Here is an 11,662-nt window from a genome sequence, read left to right as displayed (position 1 = left end):
AAAGAATCTAAAAAATTATATACATATTCATATATTCATATACATGAATCATTTTGTTGTACTCCTGAAACTAACACAGTATTGTAAATGAACTATACTTCAAAAGAAAAAGATGTTTTAATATGTAAGACCAAGATGCTAGTATTTTTATTTTCAGTACCTTTTGTGATTAATGACTTAAGGATCATCATTTTATGTAGCACTGAACAGTTTGTAAAAAGAACTAAAATTAGCAAGTATGAAATGCATTATAAAAGGCATTGAGAACAGAGATCAAATGTCTTTCCTATTCTCAAATGGAGTGATGTTTGCACAGGTTATGGGAGCAAAGGGAGAACAAAGTCAAGGGAAGGTTTCCTGAAGCAACTTGAAGCAACTCACCCAGTGGAGAGTTAAGGAAGGTGTTCTCTGCATGTGCAACTCTAGGAACTAGAATAACTAAAGGAGGAAAGGTGGCTATCAACCCCACCCCACCCCACCCCCTGTGAAACATGACAAGCCTGAGATTCAGAATCTATAATAGCAAAGGTGAGGTTCAGACTATACTCCAGGTCCTCTGTCTACTCCCTGCTTTTTCCAATATGTCACGTGTAACTTGGGGTGACATAGTTAATCCCCAAATGACAAATCCAACTACTGGGTAATCACTTCCTAAATGATGACTCACTTCAAGCAATAACTCAAGTCTATTGGTAGAAGTTCCCTTGGAGAGCCGTTTATGGAGAGATTTAACCTAATGAGAGTGATTTCCCTAATATTCCACTGCCCACTGCAGGTTTTGGCTAGGATGGTGTTTTGGAGTGCAGTTACAAAGCACTTTTGCACGTCTAAGTCAGTTCCACTTAAGATGGCTCTTTCTTCCATCAGGAAGCCCTCAGATCAGCAGAACAGGAATATTCTCTGCAGTCACTTTGTTCATGTCAGAAAGCACCGTGTGGTTTCTTCAGGTCCAGCTCCCTCTGGTCTTAGTTAGGAGCCTGGAGATGACGGAAATGACCAAGGAGCAGGGGGTGCCCCTGAGGATGGGGAAGACCCTTCTGACAAAGGAAACCTGACTGACCTGCTGCCTTTGCTCTTCTGCCGCTGCTCTCCGGGACTCAGAGCAGCTGAACTGCCTGGAGCCTGTGTGTCTGGATCAGCCTTCTTCCTAATTTTTTTTTTTTTTTTTTGAGGTGTAACTGACATATAACATGATGTTATTTTTAGGTGATTTGATATTTGTATTGCAAAATGATCACCACATTTAATCTAACTAACATCTGTCATCTGATGTTGTTACAAAAATGGAAACAATATGGATATTCCTCAAATAATTAAAAATAGAACTGCCATACAGATCCAGAAATTCCACTTCTGCATATTTATGAGAAGAAAATGAAACAGTAATTCAAAAAGATGTATGTCTTCACTATGATATATAAGGGTTCCTGCGCTTTGCCCGCCTCCCCACCCCATGGTTCAGCGGTAAAGAGTCTGCCTGCAATTCAGGAGCACACTTTTGTCCCTGGGTCACGAAGATCCCCTGGAGAAGGGCATGGCAACCCAATCCAGTAGTCTTGCCTGGAGAATACCACAGACAGAGGAGACTGGCAGGGTTCAGTCCATAGGGTCACAAAGAGTCAGATACAACTGAACTAGCTTAGCACACACACATGTTATATATTGTAAATATGAAGCATTATTTACAATAGCCAAGATATTAAAACAATCTAAGTGTCCATCAGCAGATGAATGAATAAAGATGTGATACACACACACACACACACACACACACAAAATGAAATGCTACTCAGCCACACACAAAAAAAGTCTTGCCATTTGCAACGACTCAGGTGGACCTTGAGGGCATTATGCTAAATGAAATAAGTCAGAAAAATATCCTATGATCATTTATATGTAGAATCTAAAACACAAAGCCAAACAAACCTAAGCTCATAGACACAGAGAACAGATTGGTGGTTGTCAGAGGCAGGTGTGGGGGAATGTGGGTAAAAGGGTAAAGGAAGTCAAAATGTACAAACTTCCAGTTATAAAATAAATAAGTCATGGGATTTAATGTACAGCATGGAGACTATAATTAATAATACTGTAACGCATATTTGAAAGAGGAGATCTTAAAAGTTCTTATCACAAGGAAAAAAAATGTTTTGTAATGATACAGGGTAACAGATGAACTTTATCGTTAATCTTGCCCTTGCTCTTGGCTGTCTCTCAAACCTGGGTGCTTGTCCAAGCCTGCTTCATTTTTAATAGATCCTAGCAGGGGAGGGTCTGCTGACACCTGTCAGTGTCTCAGTGGAAGGTATTTAAGATACAGATGAGCTGGGGTAAGGCGGAGAGAGAATGCAAAAATGGCGTCAGGCCTTAGCTTCCCTAGAATGGCCCTTGAAGTGTGCCTGCCCCTCAGGCCACAGCTCCTGGGCAAGAAAATAGGCATCTTTCACCAGAAAGAGGGGGTAAGTTTCAATCTGTTGTCTGTGACGCTGGGGGTGGGAATGAGGGCGGGTGGATGTGTGCCAAAGATAACTACTTATCTGATTGTTACAGCCCCCTGGGCCCCAGGAACTAACCCCACCCCCAGAACCAGGCGATGAAGGAGGCGTCCCCTGGGCTACAGCTGTAAAAACTGGGTCACCAGATGTTGGGGGCCAGCGAACCAGATGTAAAAACCCGGGCACCAGACGAGGGTAGCAGCTCCCCTCCAGGAGATGCTGGCTCTGGAGGGCAGCGAGGGAGCAAAGATGGCGTCCAGCTGGAGCGAGGCCGGCGGGGGAGGTTCAGGGCTGGCGTTCACAGGGGAAAAAAAAAAGGATTTTAAAAGAAGGATTTTTTTTTTTTTTTAAGATAAAAAGAAAAAGAGGGTTCCTGCTGGCTTTAGCAAGGCAGAAGGAGTGCTGAAGGATCCACCAGCCACCATCCCTTGAGAGTACCCCAGCAGGCCAGGGCCCCTCAGTCCAACGCTTTAAAATCAGCAAATGAGCCTTGCTCACGTCAAGTCTGGGCAGTTTTCAGAGTCTGCTCTCTGCGGGACCCTGGGGTGAAGCAGTCTGCATGCGAACTCTTTAGGAGACACTTCTCAGTATGCCACGGCCCCACGGGTCTTTGGGGCATGAGCCGTTGGTTTTCAAAGCTAGATGATTTGGGGGCTTGCCTTAGGAGCAGGTCTTAAAGGTTGGGTTGCACAATGTGGAGTCCAAACCCTCTGCTCAGGGATGAGCTCTGGGTTGGAGTTCCCTTCCCATTGTGGGTTGGGGGTTTATAATGAAATTGTGTCTCAGCCTTTTCCACCCAGTTTAATGTGGTCTTTTTCTCATGTACCCAATACAAAGGAGTTGTTCTGCTAGTTTTTAGGGTGTTTTTTTTTTTTTTTCCAGAGAAAATCGTTCCATAGGTAGCTGTAGATTCAGCACACCCATGGAAAGAATTCAAGACCCCTCAAGTCCCCTACTTGAACTGGAATCTTCATCTTCTATTTTACTTGGTGAATTGGTGAAATGGCTTGGGCTTCACTGATGGCTCAGACGGTAAAGGATTCGCCTGCATTGCAGGAGACCAGAGTTCCATCCCTGTGTGGGGAAGATCCCCTGGAGAAGGAAATGACCACCTACTCCAGTATTCCATGGGCAGAGGAGCCTGGCAGGCTACAGTCCATGAGGTTGCAAAAAAGTCAGACATGACTGAGGGACTGTTACACCTTTTTTCTTAGTGAACTTGGTGTCAGCAGAAGGCAGCAGGGAATAGTTCCGAAGAGCAGAGATCCTGCAGTCCAGGAGCCCTGGAATCTCGGTTTGTGCCGCTGGCCTGGGGCAAGCTGCTTCCCTGTAGTCACCTTCTGTCTAACAAGCCGTTTCTTCTCCCTGTATGTTTTGAAAGCCTCACCTGCATCTGTCACAATTAGAGAATGCTATTTACACTGACTTTGATGCAACTTCGGAACTGAACCAGACTTGCCTTGTGGTCCAGTGGTTAAGAGTCTACCCTTTCAATGCAGGGTGTTACAGTTTCCATCCCTGGTCAGGGAAGTTCTGCTGTGCGATGTGGCCCCCGCCGCACCCCCCCCCACCCAAAAGAAACAAAAAACGGTTAGAATCAGACCAAGTTCCACAACCGTTATTTGAGCTATTAAACTTTAAAATAAAATTCGCTTAAATTGAGGTAAGAAAAACCACTGTTAGTCTGACTCTGAAACTAACTCACTTCCTCCACTGGAGTTACTATGTTTATAACATGAAGTTTCCTAACTGGGCAATTATTCCAATATAGCAGAGGTCTATACCTAACTCATAGGATTGTTGTGAGGATTATAAAGTTAGATTCAGTGATGAACCTATGGTGAATTCCCAGGAATGCCCTCGCTATCACTGAATCAATTCTGAATGTCTGACAATATTCATCAAACTCACAGATGCTTGTTCAGTCCAAGGGGGGACTGGGTCAGTTACTCCTTCGAAGGTCATCCTTTTAAAATTGCATGCTTCTTCCTAGTTCCTGTTGAGAAAAATATTTTTAATCTCCAGGAAATATGACTTTCCTGGAGATTTTAAAGTATCCCTTGTTTTGATCCCACGCATGAATAATTTATTCCCTGGGAGAGTAGGTAGCCAATAGAGTCTGGAAAGACTATTTAAAGGAGATTAGAGTCAGCTCCTAAAATGAGAATTTGGAGCATGGGCAGAGCAACTTTTTCCTAAAGGTAGTTTCTGCTGCTCTGGTCGTTTGGGTATGTTAGAGCAGTGCAGGTCAGTTGTGATGCTCGCCATATAATGTCAGGAGCACAGGAAATTGTATACGCTACAGGCTAATCCAGTTCATCTAGATCTCAGGGTGTCCACTGATTTGGGTGGAGCAAATCAGCTTGTCATCAGAGACTCACTTTGCATCAAGCTCCGGCAATAGGAAGGCTTCCCAGGCCTCCAGCCTGACTGTCATCCCTACTAATGTGACAAAATGCTTGACTTTTCAGCTTCAGTATCCTTACCTACCTAAAATATAAAGTTGTCTGAGGCTCACCCTTTTTAAAAAAATTTAGTTATTTTTTAATTGAAGGATAATTGCTTTACAGAATTTTGTTGTTTTCTTGAGACCCTTTAAAGTTATACATTCCAGGGTCATTGCAGAAAATTTTAAACAGGTTGTCTAGTCTATGTCAACTGCATTAGTAACTTAAGGTTTTTCTGTGTCAAGTAATTGGAAATCAAGTCTGCTATTTCAAACCTAACTTTTCCATCAATACAGATTTTTAGGTTTTGCTTATGAAATATATGTATTTACTCTTTTGCTTTTATTTATTCTGTTTACTACAGCAAAAGCTGTTTTGTAACATTTTTCATTTTAAAAATATTGAGTTTTGAAAAATATCTTTTTAATGCATTTTTTCTTGACATAGTTGATCAATTCTAGATTGCCACTAAGGCAACACTGCTGGGAGCAAATCTGTATTTTTTTTAATGCAGTCCACAGCTAAGCAGTGAAGTGGACACTTATTAGGTAAAAAGACATTATGCTGGATTTTCATGCCTCTTATCCAAAGGTGACTAAATTTGTGAATTTACCTTCTTGTCAATTCTATCTCCTAAGTATTAGTAGGACAGTAATCCAGTGTGTTCCTTGTTGCCGCACACAGGTTCGGTGGTTGCAGTGTGCAGGCCCTAGATTGCCCAGGCTCCGGTAGTTGCAGCTCCTGGGCGCTAGAGCATGGGCTTTGTAGCTGTGTTGCACAGGCTTAGTTGTTCCAAGGCAAGTGGAATCTTCCCAGACAGGGACTGAACTCGTAACCCCTGCATTGGCAGATGGATTCTTATTCACTGTACCACCAGGGAAGTCCTCTTAGAAACCTTTATCTGGCTCACCAGATTTTGTTCTCATTTTGACAATTGTGAAGGCACAGACACTAGTGAACATACCAAAAGGTGACTCCTCTGAGCATGAGCATAATAAACAAAACTGTGGGTTGGTTTTTAGTCCCAGACTGGGTTCCTCTAAGTGAGGTGAAGTGTCCATGATAGCATCTTCTCCAGAAAGGGCTCAATGCCAAAACCTTTGTTCTCTCTTGGGCAGTTTTGCTCTTTGAAACAATGCTGCTTTGATTTCTCCAGTGGGAACTAGTGCTCCAATTTCCGTGGCTGGAAAGAAGTGGAGACTTCATTTCCTGCTGCAGCCCACTGCTGGGTGCAGACACGCTCCTTGCTTATCTTTCCAGCCCGCAGTGGCAGTGAAGCGATGGGAACGAGGCAAGGAGGTGGGAGAAGGCAGCACCATCATATCCCTTGGCCATGAGCACTTTAGGGAAGGACCAACGCTGGGGCTGGCTTAGTGGATGTTCAAACCTTGCTGCAGCACCTGCAACCCTCTTTTTGGTCTAGTCTGAGTTTCCCGTCATTGGAGTCGCAAGCATCTTTCTTTTTTATGGTTCACAGAAATTGCAGAAGTCAGTATTCCACTCTTCTGATTCCAAGGAGACTGATTCGGGGACACTTCCTGCTGGAGTTGCACACTGCAAATGGCTGATCTTGTCCAAAACCCCTACTCAAATCAACTTTGAAGCTCTCACTTGTCGTATGAGCTGACAGTGCACTCCAAGGGACAGTCGTGCTGTGACCAGTGAGCCCTGTTTCCTGTGGTGGGGACTGCAAGTGCCTTATAGTTATTTGGCCCCAGGGAATGGATTCCAAGAATGGGGAGATGATTTGGCTTTTGGAAAGATCTGGGACCTTTGATCCATAGTAAAAGGAAGGGAGTCACATGGGGACAATTGTTGGCAAGTCGATAGTTTCAGTGGTACGAAGAGTTGGAAGGACTAGAATTGCTTCTCAATGAACTAGAAGCTGAGTCCCAGGCCACCACAGGTTGGTGGTCAGCAAGGGGTGGGGGGTGCTCTATTAGGTTATGTATCGAGGCTCATCAAACTTCAATGGGGATTCTGATCCAGTAGGTCTGGAGTGAGACTGGGTAAGTCTCCAGGTGATACTAGAACAAAGACTCTACTTGGAGTAGCGAGGTTGTGTATCATTACAAATATGTCTAAATATGTCTTCACCAGGGGAACACCCACGGTGGTTTTTTTTTTTTTCCCACTGGGGCTGAAAAACCTGGCAAGGCAGTTTCACCAGCTAGGGCTGGGGTATGGAGAAGGGGAGGAAAGACTCAGATATAGCTTAGGGAAGGAGGAGAAGATTTGAGATTATTTTATTACTATTTTGAAGAACAGTGAAGTCAACATGCCAGGGAGCTAGTGATGTCTTATGTACAAACTTCAAAGGATCTTGGGGTTTGGAAGAAAGAAGGGCAGAAGTGGTTGGAAAGAGCTCGTGGGAAGCGAGGTGGATACTGGCCTCCCCGAGGCCATTGGCTTGAGAGGAGGGGACAGTAGGGGAAGTGATGGCGTCGGGGACAGCTGAGTTTCCCTCAGAACAAGTAGCAGGAAAGTTCAGAGAGAGATTGCAGATAACAGGGGCGAGGACCTAGAGGGTATGAAGTGAGGGCTTGGCGAGCATTGAATTGGGGTAGATGAGCAGATGTATGGAGAAGTTCAGAGGCGGGGGGTCCAGGGTGGATGTCAGGGGGCTTCAGGTTTCTGCTGAACTGAGGAGGGGGTGAGGCCCAATGGGAAGATGGGCAACCAGTTCAGGCTGCATGGAGGGCCTTGGACGATACTGTCTCCTGCAGCTCTGGTAATACACGCATCATTGCCGGGGGAAACATAAGGCTTACAGGAGCAGCATTACTCCTGGCACCTGAGTTACAAGTGCCTGTCAGCATCACATGGGGATATTCCACCTTCCCCTTTGTCCAGTAGGTGGGGTATTTCCCAACTCTGTTTAGAGTACGGAGTTTTAAAATGATCCTTAAAATGGCTTGTTTACCTTTTTTCCTAACTCTTTGGATTGTGTGATCATGTCCCCAGGAATAATGGTTAAATCTGTGTTAAATTTCTTTGTGCTTTTTGACACAACTTGATGACATCTGCAAAGACCTGATTTCCAAATGAGGTCACACTGGCAGGTACCGAGAGTGAGGACATCAACATATCTTTTGAGGGGTCACAACTGAACCCCATAACCAGGGGATTTAGAGGCTGACTGCTCCTCGCCTCTGTCCTGTGGCCCAGCCCTCAGAAGTGCTACACCAGCTCTGCGCACCCCCAGGGAGGAAGGGCTCACTGCTGCCAGGATGGATCTTCTACTTTCTTACCCCTTCTCTGTCCCCTCAACATGTAGTCGTGCATGTGGTGGTGAGGGTTGGCTCTTTGAGATGCGATGCAGGGTCCAAATCACAGCTCCGTGACTTCAAACTTTCAAAAGAGCATGAAGAAGGTGCTCCTAACCACGGGCTGAGTAAAGGAAAGTCCTTGAGTAAGGTGTTTAACTTCTCAGAGCCTCCGTTTCCTCATCAGTGAAATAGAAATGGCACAGTACCTGCCCCAAGGATGTCGGGAAGATGAAATGGTACCTAGTCCAGCCTGGCATAGGCTAAATGCCCAAGAAATGTTAGCTAGAAAGTGTGTTAGTCGTTTAGTCGCGTCTGACTCTTTGCAACACTGTGGACTATAGCCTGCCAGGCTCCTCTGTCCATGGGATTCTCCAGGCAAGAACACTGGAGTGGCTTACCATTTCCTTCTCCAGGGGATCTTCCCCACCCAGAGATTGAACCCATGTCTCTTATGTCTCCTGAATTGTCAGGCAGGTTCTTTACCACTAGCATCACCTGGGAAGCCCCATTAGTTAGAATCATCATAATAATATGCCATAGCATAGCACTGGATAGTATTAATGTTATTAACATCATTGATAAATAATAATAGGAATCCTCCAAAGACAGTCCACTCCACTTAGAAAAAAACCTAAAGCCATAATTATGTCCTACGAGTTCTACAGGTCACCCCTGCCCCTCTGCAGCCTCAGGCCCCTGGTCTGTTCCGTCACACTGATCCCTTCACTGACCCGCAGGCACTCCACCAGTGTTCCCATCTCAGGGCCATTGGCGGCTTTCCTCCCCACTTCCTGCAGATATCTGCATAGTTCACTGCCTCGCTTTATTTAGATCTTTGCTCAAAGGTCACTTCCTCCCTGTTTCAAGTAGCATGTGTGTACCTCCTTATGTCTTTATTTCTTCACGTAAAGCACTCTTCACTACTGACAGTATATAGGTGTTTGCTCTCTCTCTTTCCTATCACCTAGAGTGTTTGCTTCCTAAGAAGACTTTCCCTCATTTGCTGGTATATCTAGCACTGGAATAGTGCCTGGCACATAACTGAGACTCAATAAATATTTATGAGATGAGTGGACTTGGAGAGCAATCCCATACCTGAACAACACCGTTTTTCATTGCCTGTCTCCTCACGACCACCCTAGGAGGTGGACACACCAAGGATTATTTCACATTTAAGGAAAATGAAGCCCAGAGAGGTAAAGCTATTGACCTAAGCTCACAGAACTAATTAATGGGGAAGCTGGGATGCAGGCTCTGGTCTATTACTCTGTATGTCCCATGGAGACCTGAACAGCCCTCAAGGATTCAGTGCTTATTAGTCACATTGTTACACCGTCTAGCGTTGAGGCCAAAATTCTCACTGTCTCTTCTCCCACTGAAGAGCATGTCCAACAGGTCTTGGCCTTTCCTTGGGGACAAGGATACAATATCTTTCTGCCAAGAAGGAGTGTCTTCTCCTGGGAGCTCAGCAGAGGGTGCGATAGAGACAGCATCCTGATAGGTGGCCTTGCTCTACCCCATCCTTCTGGACTAACTCCAGGTGATGTAGGCTGGGAGGACAGCCTGCAAGTCTGGGCAGCCTATGTGACTTCAGCATCCTGTTTTTGCTCCTCTCTGCTGCGTGCTGAGAAGTCCCCTTGGCAAGAGCTCTGGTTTTCCTTGGAGGATGCTTCTTGGAAGTCTCAAAATCGATTGGGATAAATGTGAAGAGCTTTGTGATTCCTTGTCCTCCTGGCCCTGCTGAACAGCTGCTGTTCTCCAGCAGAAGATGAAAGACATCCCCTCATTTGGAAGTGGACTCTGTCCTGGTGTCAAGTGGAAGGGAGAGTGAAGCTCTGTGGAGCCAGGAGACAAGTGGAGTTGGATTCTCCACTTGTGCCTTTGAAAGTCCTCCCTCAGATGTTTGCTGGGAAAGCCATTCTTCCTTGAAGTCTCAGCTTCTCTGGATGTTTCCTCCTTGCCCCTCAGGAGGTCCCATCCTCCCATCTCAGTGTGTCCAGCGCCTGCCCCATGGCCACAGGGTCTGCTCCCGTCAGCTCCCCTGCTGGACTGTGGGCTCCCTTGGGGGGAGAGATGGCATCTTACTCATGCTATGTTCCAGCCCCGGGTGCCCGGCTGGCACAAATGAGGCGCTTATTTTTGCATGTACAAATGAATAAGTTAATGGGATGTTGGGAACTGGGTGCTTTGTGATTGGATTGGAAGCACTGGGAAATGGTAGGGCCGTGCGATGTGTGCTAAGTCGCTTCAGTCACGTCCGACTCTTTGCAACCCCATGGACTGTAGCCCACCGGGCTCCTCTGTCCTTGGGATTCTCCAGGCAAACACTGGAGTGGTAGCCATGCCCTCCTCCAGGGGATCTTCCCAACCCAGGGATTGAACCCGCATCTCTTATGTCTCCTGCATTGGCAGGTGGGTTCTTTACCACTAGCACCACCTGGGAAGCCCAGGAGGGCCAGGGCAGTCACCAATGAGAAAATGTCAAGTCCCTTCAACAAGGAGTTTTGATAAACACCGTTTTTAGTTTCTGCCTACTGGGTACAAATAGGTATGAAAATTATTATAATGTAGTGTATAAACTCTAGTCTCTCACTTAGAGTTACCAAGTTTGGCCTAGAACAAAGCTCACAGTTCAAGACCATTCCTTACATAGGACTCCTATGGACCCTGAACCCAATTTTGTATTCTGTAAGAGCCACAACTTCTCCTCCACCCTTAACTGCATAAAATCTGGGTTCCACAAAACCTAGATTCATGCTGCACACCATACCTATTTATTGATCCCTAATGTTACCTAGATAGCATATTCAAAAGCAGAGACATTACTTTGCCAACAAAGGTCCGTCTAGTCAAGGCTATGGTTTTTCCTGTGGTCATGTATGGATGTGAGAGTTGGACTGTAAAGAAGGCTGAGCACCGAAGAATTGATGCTTTTGAACTGTGGTGTTGGAGAAGACTCTTGAGAGTCCCTTAGACTGCAAGGAGATCCAACCAGTCCATTCTGAAGGAGATCAGCCCTGGGATTTCTTTGGAAGGAATGACGCTAAAGCTGAAACTCCAATACTTTGGCCACCTCATGTGAAGAGTTGACTCATTGGAAAAGACTCTGGTGCTGGGAGGGATTGGGGGCAAGAGGAGAAGGGGACGACAGAGGATGAGATGGCTGGATGGCATCACTGACTTGATGGACCTAAGTCTGAGTGAACTCGGGGAGTTGATGGACAGGGAGGCCTGGCGTGCTGCGATTCATGGGGTCGCAGAGTCGGACATGACTGAGCGACTGAACTGAACTGAATGTTGCCCGGCACTGTGCTAGGCACTGGGAATAGAGCAACGAATGAGACATTCCCCACCTCCTCTTGGAGTAGAGAGTGGAAAGAAAGGCAGCAAGCGGTGGTCGCAATACAGTGTAGTAAGTTCTAGGTGGAGAAGTGGGATAGAGAGGACTCCCAAT

This window comes from Bos indicus, chromosome 15, assembly GCF_029378745.1.
Source record: "Bos indicus isolate NIAB-ARS_2022 breed Sahiwal x Tharparkar chromosome 15, NIAB-ARS_B.indTharparkar_mat_pri_1.0, whole genome shotgun sequence".
Lineage (NCBI taxonomy): Eukaryota > Metazoa > Chordata > Mammalia > Artiodactyla > Bovidae > Bos > Bos indicus.
The sequence above is the reverse complement of the archived record's forward strand: the minus strand, read 5'-3'. Positions refer to the sequence as shown.